General features: G+C 36.7%; 1 long non-coding RNA gene across 1 annotated transcript in view; it reads left to right on the plus strand.

Annotated features, from left to right (window-relative positions):
- The window catches only part of LOC119706315, a 209587-nt gene extending 200471 nt beyond the window's left edge, over positions 1-9116 (plus strand). The window contains exons 6-7 of the long non-coding RNA XR_005258504.1: positions 8667-8778; positions 8886-9116. This is a non-coding gene — a long non-coding RNA (uncharacterized LOC119706315). The remainder of the gene's footprint in view (positions 1-8666; positions 8779-8885) is intronic.
- Positions 9117-10300: the final 1184 nt, after the last annotated feature.

A 10300-nucleotide genomic window follows, 5' to 3' on the forward strand; every position in this document is an offset into this window, starting at 1 on the left:
GGCAAAAAAATTCTGAAAAAGAAAGATGATTCAAGGCAAAGCCTGGAAGTCAGGCAGAGTTGAACCCAGGAAGTACATTAATAGAATCTAACATTTTTTTAGGTTCCTCAAATTTAGGATTTGATATTAGGATTTGAAATAATGCCAATCTGAAATATTTGTTTTTCTGCTGTGTTTTTCTATAATCATGACTAACTGAGCTTTTCACAGCTGTCTGCATGACATTCAGAGAGTTCTTTGCTTTAAAAAAGTCCCAGAGAACTTTAGAGCTCAAGAAATGGAGCACAACTAAACATTCTACATTCTTGGGTGAGTAGCATCATATAATTTCAAAGTGCTCATTGGTTTGTGTTATGCCTTCTTCACAAGGATACAGAGTGCCAAACAGAAGAAGGTCCCAAATTTTGGCCTTCCGGCATAATAAAGACTTCATTCTCTATAGTCTGACTTCTAAAATATAATCTATCTTTAAATACAACCTACATTTAATCTTTTATTGCTTGGTCAGAAATATTCCTTTTGATATGTTTTGTTCTTTTATGGCTGCAAGGGTTTAAAATGATATTTTTAAGCTTTGGGGACAGGAGTTATGCAGAACTTTTTTTGTTATTGCATTTCCTAGCACTTGGAAAAATGTGTTGAGACTTCAGAAATGTGTGTCCTGTGGGATTGAAGTTACTAAAGAGCAGCAAGTCACTTAATAGAAAATATCTGCTAGTCCCTGAGGATCTTTTCCTATTACCTACCTCTAAATGAATGACTAACATAATGGATTAGGCTGTTCACCCTTGATACATGACTGGAAGACTTTATGAACTAGGAGGAATGTATTTTGATTTCACTGGTGTCCTTCCCCATCACTGCTGTAGAATTTTCAAATGCTTTTGGTACTCATCAGAACCCAGATGGAGAATTCTCTGTATTGTGAGAAGCCAACAGTGTTGTTCTGATTCTCTTTTTGCTTAACCTCCATGTGTCCTCTGCATAATTCTGCCTTTTCCCAGCATCAAATCTCTGACAAGATCAAAAATGGATCTAGTCAGATAGCAAAGGTGTTATCAGCTAAAATGTACAACTGGAATTTTAACAAGAAAATTCAAAGGAAGAATTCTAAACATGTATATGCATAAATGAAGATAAATGTATTGGGTTGTCTTAAGGTTTATACCATATGACTGAATTCATTGATCTTTGTGAGGCTCCTCTATAGTGACTTTGAAAAACTTACCATGCAAACATTGGGTATGGAGAATATCTTTCAGAGACACCTGCAAGGATGCATTTGAATATATCCAACCATCTTTTTATTTGCATGTTCCATTTAAAGCTGTAAATTACCATTCAAAGACTGGGAATTTGACTTAATTATTGTGATCTCAAATGCTTAATTTTGATTAAGTACCTCAAATCAAAGCTCTAAAACAGCAGTAGATGTATTTAAAATTATGTACAGATTCCAGTATTGTGCCTCTGATGAGACCTGCTTGCCAGAGAAGCTGGGGATTACATAGAGTTTGGGGTAGCTGTTTGCTCTGATCTCGCCTCTATTATCTCTGGGGCAGGTTAGAGTAACCTCTTGTCTCACTTGCAACATTTTTTAGTGTGTTCTCTGAAGTAACATCCCTGAAACCTTTTTCATAACAACTTATAAACTGAACCAAGGCTGGTAGAAGCCTCCTATGGCCAATTCTGTATCAAGAGAGCTTTTTGGCCATCCAGAGAATTGTCAGCTAGTCACATCTGACCACATTTTTTCTGCTCCTTTCCTGAGAAAATAAACTGATAACAGTATGAGTTACCCCACTTTGTTTTCTGTTTCTCAAACCTGTGGAAAATACCAGGGTTGCGATGCATCACAATCCTTTTTCTCACTCTAGTGTGGCACTGACAGGGGTCAGTTAACTGCAATGAGCAGATATACTGTAATAAACAAGCGTCTTCACAGACAAGAGTCCACTTTGCCAGGAGCTGGGTACCAAGCACAGTGTTTCTTCTTCTCTTAGATATGCAGCCTTTAAAGAGAAAACTAATTTATAAAGGTGAGAGAATTACTCAGTATAACCATACATGTTTGCTTTCATAAATAAATGCCAGTGGAATTTTTGGTAATAAACAGTTTCTATGAGAATTGCCTACCCCTAATTTATTGGTCTATAAACTGTATGATAATCCACCTTAACAGGTGTAGCACATGCTGTGGAACCGTCCCTCACAGCCTCTAAACAAAGCCTGAGAGGAAATGAATCAGAGATTAGCTGAAACGTCTGTTTAGTCACTAAACAAACACTCTGCAGTTAGAGGTTCATGTGTTGATTTTAGAAAGACACCAGACAGGTGAAGTGACATTCAGACTGTACAACAGAAAGAAATGCAGATTTTATCTTTAGAAGCAAGAAAAATCATAGTCCAAGAGTTGCAGAGGAACTTCACACTAAGCTGTTACTGCTCAAAAAAGATAAGTAAATAGTGAACTCAGTAAATTGCAGGCAGTGTAAGTTGTGCTTCACAAAGAGGGAACAAAGAGAAGATCAAAAGGCACAGGGCTCTGCAAGATTAGAACAATTGAAATTGTTCTCTTTCTTCTCACAGCTTCATGCAGCACTGAGCAAGATCTGGGCAGCAGCTCCTTGGGAGAGTGTCTCTTTTGAGACAGTTCATTCATTATCAAATACTGGGGGCTGTTCTTTAAAATGACTATACAAGAACTAACAGAAGCCTTGAATGTACATGTGCATACATTCTGATAGCACTGCTAGTAATTATAAGATATTAGTTAAAAACAGAGAGGGGCAGCACTAAAATAATACAGCTTTTGTTTTCACCAGAAATTGTGGGGTTTGGGTTTTTTTTTTATTTTTAGTGTTCCCCATCAAAAGTATTGTTGACAATACTAAACCTACCTTTTTGTATTTAAGAAGAACGGAATTTGAGAAAAACACAAGCCTTCTAGTTCTTTTATCCAGTTACTTTGAGATATTTTTTATCTAATTGTTGGTTTACTATCGTTCATTTATTGCAAACTGACAGATATTATTGTAGTTCAATGTCCAGTGTACCAGAAACTATGAAATGTAATCTCTTTGCAAGCAGAACACCTTCTTAAGACTTCTAATCTCACAGCTCTGTCTTCAGAAAAGAATAGGCACATAGAGCTGTCTCACTGCAGCTTTATTGAGCAGCATAACTGACTTCCATAATGGAAGTGCTGAATTAAAAAGTGTTGGCTTTTAGTTCAAAATTATTAGATATTTTAGAATGTAATTTACTGGTCAGATGCTTAAGTATTTTGTCTTGAAAAAGCAGCATTTCCTGAGGGCAAGTGCTGTTCATGAAAACCTCACCTTGTTGAGAATCTGGTATGTTTAAGTTTCATTAGGAAAAAAAAAGTATCCTTGTACATATCCTAGCACCAGGAGATCCTGGTAAGATACTGTGAATCCTAATTAGGATTCTTCTTCCTGTTAAAGAATGTAATGGAAAACATAATGAGAATTCCTATTTTGCATGTCACTGTCCCTCCTTTCAGTCTGTTTTCCATAAATCCATAAAAGAAATGTCAGTGGCTGAGCTTGTCATGCTAGAGAACTGGAACTATGAGCTAATAAAACCCTAAGACTTGCATAAGTGTGACACACTTCCAGTACAAAGTCCAGAAGTGCAATTTCACTCAAATTTGCAGAGCTTTAAAAGGGACCAATACAGACCAATAAAGAGCAGCACTTGTACTGTCAGCATATTATTTTAAATACTTGACTATGATCAGTAGGAATCATAGCTGATCAACACTTCTGAAAATCATGCACTTTTATTTGCATGCTCAAATATCATGATACCAACATCTTTCACTATATTAAGAGAACAACTTGAATTTACAGACAGGCTTTCAATGTAATTCTCAGATGTGCTTATGTAGTATTTATCTGCATCTTTAAATGCCTAATACTTGTAAAAATATGAATGTGTCTTTATTACGTAACTTCAGGGATCCTAGCAAACTCCTAGGAGAAAATCACTGCTCTTTCTGCAAAAAAGAAAGGGAAGTGCCACCTTGATCACTTGTATTGCCTCTTCCCTGTAGTTAATCTCCTTAACCTGCATGTCTTCAAACACGAATTATTTTGGTTAATTAACATATAACAGCTTCCTGTGCTAACAAAAGACCACAGGGTTGGACCATGGAGCTCTGTTGAATCAGCAAATGACTGTGTTGATGTGGACATAGAGTTTATTAAATTCAGTATTAAAGGCAGAGAGGATTTTACTCCATTCTGAGATACTCAGTTTCAAGAAATAAGACATTTCTTTAAGGGTCTGGAATTGTTCTGACTCTCTCACTAGGTAGCACAGAGCATGTTTGAGTGAAGTGGTACAAGAGAGAGCTGCAGAGTGACTTGACAAAATAAAGGGATTTTTAAGGCACTTTTGAGCCTTCTCCCATCAGACCATTACAACCACTGAAGCAGATCAAATGGTTACATAAAACAGTAGAACTAATGGAGTGATTTTATTTGTACTAGAGCAAGTCCACTATTGCATGCCCTTTGATTGCCTCTAAGTATCTGCGTAACTTTATAGGAAAAGACATTTTCTAGCCCTAAAAAAGTCAAGTGCATGGTTCTTTTCTGTACCTTTTATATCCAGGTTAATTCCTGTGCTTCATTTTATCTTTTGAAAAAATAGAAAGAGACCTGTACCTAAATTTTCTTAGTTCGAGTGAGTAGGGAAGTAACATTTGCATAGGCAGCCTGGGAAATTTTATTTTCATTTTCCAGAAACAGGCATGGGCATGGCACCCAAGACAGAATTCTGTGCATTTTTGAAACAAGTAGCACATTGGACCTTGGCACAATAATAAGCAGCTATCAGAAGGACACTAACAAAAGTAAGTTTTGTGCACTGTGAGGATATCCTGAGTTCTGTACATTTTCAGCAAGGCCAGATGTGCAGCCTCCACTGCTGGACTCTGCACCTGATGCTGGTTATAGTGGGCAGCAGGCACACTCCAGAGGGCAACAGCTGTAATCCATTTATGTCAGCAGTGCAAAGGGACTTTTCTTTTCTGAAAGTCCTGCCTAGAATGCCTGCCTATAATGCCCCCCAGCACTCAGAGCTCTACGCTGAGGCCACCAGCCTATAATTTTCCTCTAGAGGGATGATGCCAGCTGCTCTACCTCTCTAGAGTCAGATTGTGTAAATCAGCTTTACACTTTCCACGTGAAAATCTGTAATACTCATCACTTGAAACAATTACAACACTATATATAATAGAATATATAACAACAACAACAACAACAATAATAATAATAAATAATAAATATTTAGAGCTTGATCCTCTTTCCATTGAAGTTACTTGAAATTTTGGTCACTGGAGCAGGTGTGGTTCTCAAAAGGGCATGGTTAGGCTTCAGAGAGTTGGAATTTACCTTGTAAAGACAAATTCTCAGTCCCAGCCCTGAATCTCTGGGTGCTCAGGGTAGATGCTTTCTGCTTATCGGTCTGTCAGGAACTTTTTTTTGCCAGGATATTCCCTGGACAATGTCTGACCTCTTAAGGGGATAATATAGGTGATTTATGGGTTGTTTCTGATGAATGCAAATATTCTCCAATTTGTAAGGTGAGGCAGTTAGAGAAAGATCTATATGAGTTAATTGAAAGTGAGGGGGTTTAGTATCTAGAATCCAAGATGATAAATGAACAATATTTATTGCAGAGAACAACAGTGGGAAGTTTCCATACTGATTTTCTTGTAGGTCAATGTAGTTTATATATCTATATCTATATCTAATCTATATCATCAATATCTATATCTATCTAACCTATATCTGATGTATTTAAATAAAAAATATTCTGTCTCTCTTTTGCTCATTATTTCTTATACTTACATTCTTGATTTTTATGGTAGTAGGTTTGGTTGCTCTGTCAAAATGGACTGTTCTTGTCAATGCCTGTCAGAACAGTATTGAGGATTTTTATGAGATTGAGGAATATTGCTACTTTATTCAGTAATAGTAAATTGTTTTGGGGACATAAACTTTTTTTTATCACATGTTTTTGGGAAATAAATTGAAGAGTTTTCTTTAGGTTATTATAAAAATTTCCATGCTAGAGTAGTTAAATATATTAACCCATAAATTTTAAGGGAAGAATTTTTATTAACTTTAGAAAAATGATTCAAAAACTATTGTAAACATTAATGGAAAGGAAGCTTGTTGATATCTCATTAGACTGAAAAATGTAATTTTTGGCTGGGAAAGGGTACCTTATATATATACACCTTGGTGTTTTGAAGCTTAATTTGGTCCATAAGCCTAGTTCTGAATTTTTGTATATGAAATACCAGGCTTATTCATGTCCAACAGCATGCACTGAAAAAAGCTTTATTTGTTGAAGTCCCTTCCAAATGCACTGTAGAAGTTTGCCTGCAAGTTGAGCATGTGGATATCAGTGCAGGTGACAAATACTCCGGAAAACAACATTAATCACCTGAAATATAAGAGACATTTGTTTCTGTCCGTCAGCTCCTCGGCCTGGAACTGACTGCATTGGAAATCACTCAGACAGAAGTCTTGAACTGATAGGGAGTTTGTGTGAACACAGCTACTGTACTGTGCAAACGTGTTTCAACATCCATCATTTAAAGGACAGGCATAAATTTAACTTGTGTACAGCTGCTCTTGTGTTAAATAGTGACCAGATCATAAAGTGATTTTAGAAAGCAGGGCTGCTAATGAATATGCATTTTTAAGAGCCACCAGCCAGTGTCAAACATATGAAGAACTACAGCTAGTTCTTTTTATCACAAGAGTAACTTCCAAGATTTATATTCCTTATTTGACTCAGTTTAATTTGCAGATCTCCCTAGAGGAGAGGTAATTCTCAAAATAAATTGTTTCTTCTTTGTGTTTAAGTATATTTGTGGTGTTAGACTAGACATCAAAGCTTGGACAGTGTGTTCTCTAATGTGAGCTTGGAAATATTTCTATCAGACTGGCATTTTGGCTTACTTCATTATTTTAAAAGGAAAACCAGAAGAAAAATTTTAGCCTTTAAAAAATAAATTTTAAAAAAATCTGAAATTTTCAAAAGGCCATCAGACCTTGCATGTGCTCTGTTGACTTCTGCTGACCTCTTTTTGACAGAGCAAAACACTCTTAGGTTACAAAGTATGTAGTGCATTCAATAATTTAAGTTCTCAAGTTTGCTATTCTAAAAGGAGCCAACACCTGCACTTTTTTTTCTGAAAAGAAATTAAAGCAGCAAATGTTTAACATAACTGAAAGTAATTATAAAGGAAAAGAACATAATTTTCTTGCTAGAAGGTAGGAAGCCCTCTCCAAGTTTCTGTGTACTGGCAAAGCTTTACCAACTTGGATAGTGCTCTGCCAGTTTTCTGTTTTACCATCAGAGAAGTTGGCTTGGCAATGGAACACAATAGTTCATCAATTCAGGGCTCTCCCATCAACAAGGACATTCCTTAAAATACCTAAATACACAGAAAACTTCCTTAACTCCTCACCATACACTCCTCAGCAGTTTGAATTTAGGTTCACATTCAGGGCTTGTCGATCTCACTCCCTTCTCTGGCAGCTTCTCCTATGAACTGGAAAAGGCCTTGTCTGTGTCATCATGAAAACCCAAATCAGCTGTTAAACCAGCAGACTATGACCACTGCAAAACTTGTCTAAAGAAATTACATCAATTCACATACCAACTGTGAAAGCAGTACTTATGCATTTACAAATGGGAAATCTAATTCTTCAAGCCCAAGCATATTTATTTTTTCCTTCATATTAGCATGTGGTTTGCTTTTCCTCCAAATATGTGAACATGAGTGATTAGGTGAAGAACAGAACTACCCCAAGATAATGATTTCTAGACAGCAGAATATAGCTTAAGCAGCATGCTAACTTCTCAAATCATAGATTTCATATATAAAGAAGTTGGTCCTTTATTTTATTCTATTTCAAGCACAAAAAGCAGGATTATAGATTTTGAAGTTGTGTGCGACAGCTCACAGATGCAGATGGTTTGTAACTAATTTTAGTCTGCATTATCCATTCAGCTGAACAGATTCTAATGTTAGAATTTCCGTGATACATGAAGATGTAGATAGAGTTGTCTTGAGAATCAAAAGTTATTTATAAAGGTGTCGGTCTGCTTTGGATGGAGTACTGCAGAAACATTCTCTTTTCTCCATACTGGTGCCAACACACTACGAAACAAGATGTTTCAATACCAATGCCACCAATCTGTGTGTCATTGAACACCTGTTTTTACATGGTCTATTTGAAGATTAATTGCCTATTTTGCAACGAAGGCTTCTTGTTGGGAAAAGCCTGTCCCAAACGCTGCTTTTCCAGCTCATTACCCATAATGTAACCACATATACAACACCATGGTTATTGAGTAACCACATTTAAATACTGCCATTTCCAAGAAAAAGACAAAAAATTGCTATGAGTCTCTGTCATGGCTACAGTTCACTGCTAAGTGTTTTGTTATAATCCACCCCAGTTAGAGCTGATATACAAATTTTAAGAAAGATAAATTTTAAGATAAGCTAAACACAAACTTCATTAACAATTCCAGGACATTTTACCCAAAAAATGCCAGCATCTGGGAGGAAAACCAGGCAAATTATTAATTTGAATTTTTGCATTTTGCAGATGCAGCATATGTATGGGATATCTTGGTTGCAGTATTCTTCATTACTTGGAAAGATTTTTTGGTGCCAGAAGTCTGAGAACATGATGGGACTGACAGAGATAAGAACTGAAGGTATGTTTGGTCAGAGAACTTGTGATGATCTCAGAGCTTACAGAGAAAATGCAATTAATTTCTTGGCTTTGCCCTCTAAACATTTTCCCACATGAAAACCTTTGCAGCCTCAACCAGCTCCAAAAGCAGGAGATTTCTGTGCACATACAAAAGTCCTAATGAGAGCAGCTTGGCAGGACACAATCTCCATCTGAACGCTGAAAACCATACAGCTTTACAAAGCAGGCCTGCACCAAATCAAAGAGCACTTGAAGCATTTCTATTTGTGCACATTTAACTGAAACTTATTTTTATTTACTGTTGTATCTAGACCAAGCATGAAAGAAGCAAGCTTGTATTACCTGCAATGTACTGTATTAGTGTGATCACAGCACTAGTAATGACCAATTTTTCTTTTGCAACAATGCTTCTACAAGTTGTTTGCCAAAAATGTTAAAATTTTGCCTAATATTTTTCTCAAGATTGTGTAAAATCTATGTTGCATTATCATACCAGCTTAGACCGACATCACTATGTACAGTGATACTCAGTGGTTTTTTTAATGTGATGCCACATATATTAAACTTCTTTGATAAATCATTTGTTGTCCTCTACATTTAATAAAGACATGCAAATACTGAAGATCCTTGTTTGTGCTTTTCTTCTGAGTGCTCAGGTCTAAATATTTATGCAGTATTGCAGTATTACATCTCCAGTAATGCACTTTATCAGCACCAAGAACTCAGTCGAACAGACTCTCATTTGAAAAGATACATATTTTGGTAAAACAACAGGCTCAGCAGAGCCTGTTTTTACTGTGGGTTAAGCTTGGCCATACCACCCTGAGAATGGCCAGCTAGCTCAGCTGTAGAGCATGAAACTGTTTGTAATATCAGAGTTGTGGGTTGGGTGCAGCATTGGGTGCCACGTAAATGATGGGGTGACCCTGTCCAGCTGCTCACCCAGACACTCCTTCGCTCTCCCTTCGCAATGTGATGGGGGAAAATAGGAAGGTAAAAAAGCCATCAGTGGAGACAAAGATCTGGAGATCAATTACCAACTGCCATCATAGGGAATTAGGCTGGTTTTGGGAAAAGTGAATTTAGTTTATAATAGAGTTGGATGGCAAGGAACAAAGAGAAAATCTAAAAACACTTTTTCCCACCCTTTTTCCCAGGCTCAACTTCATTCTCTGTGGCCCACATACCTGCTCAGGGACACCTGAGACATACACAGGAATGTCTATAAAGTTAAAAAAATGTTTCTATGACAATGTAGCTGCATCAGGAGCAGAGAGATCAAGGTCTCAGGTAACCCCTAGTGACATCTGCGAGTTATTCAGTCTGTCTCATTTTCATAACTTTGTGACAAAGTAAAGCACAAGTGTGGTTTTGATTTCTAGCATTATCTCTATACTTCTGTACTGGGTTTCATGCTGTAAACTCCTTTTATGAGCATTTTAGGAATCTTGCTGTGTCTAAAGAGGGAAGAAACTTTTGCTACTTTTGCATCATAACATTAATCCAGGCTGGATACTTTCTAA

This window comes from Motacilla alba, chromosome 13, assembly GCF_015832195.1.
Source record: "Motacilla alba alba isolate MOTALB_02 chromosome 13, Motacilla_alba_V1.0_pri, whole genome shotgun sequence".
Taxonomy (NCBI): Eukaryota; Metazoa; Chordata; class Aves; order Passeriformes; family Motacillidae; genus Motacilla; species Motacilla alba.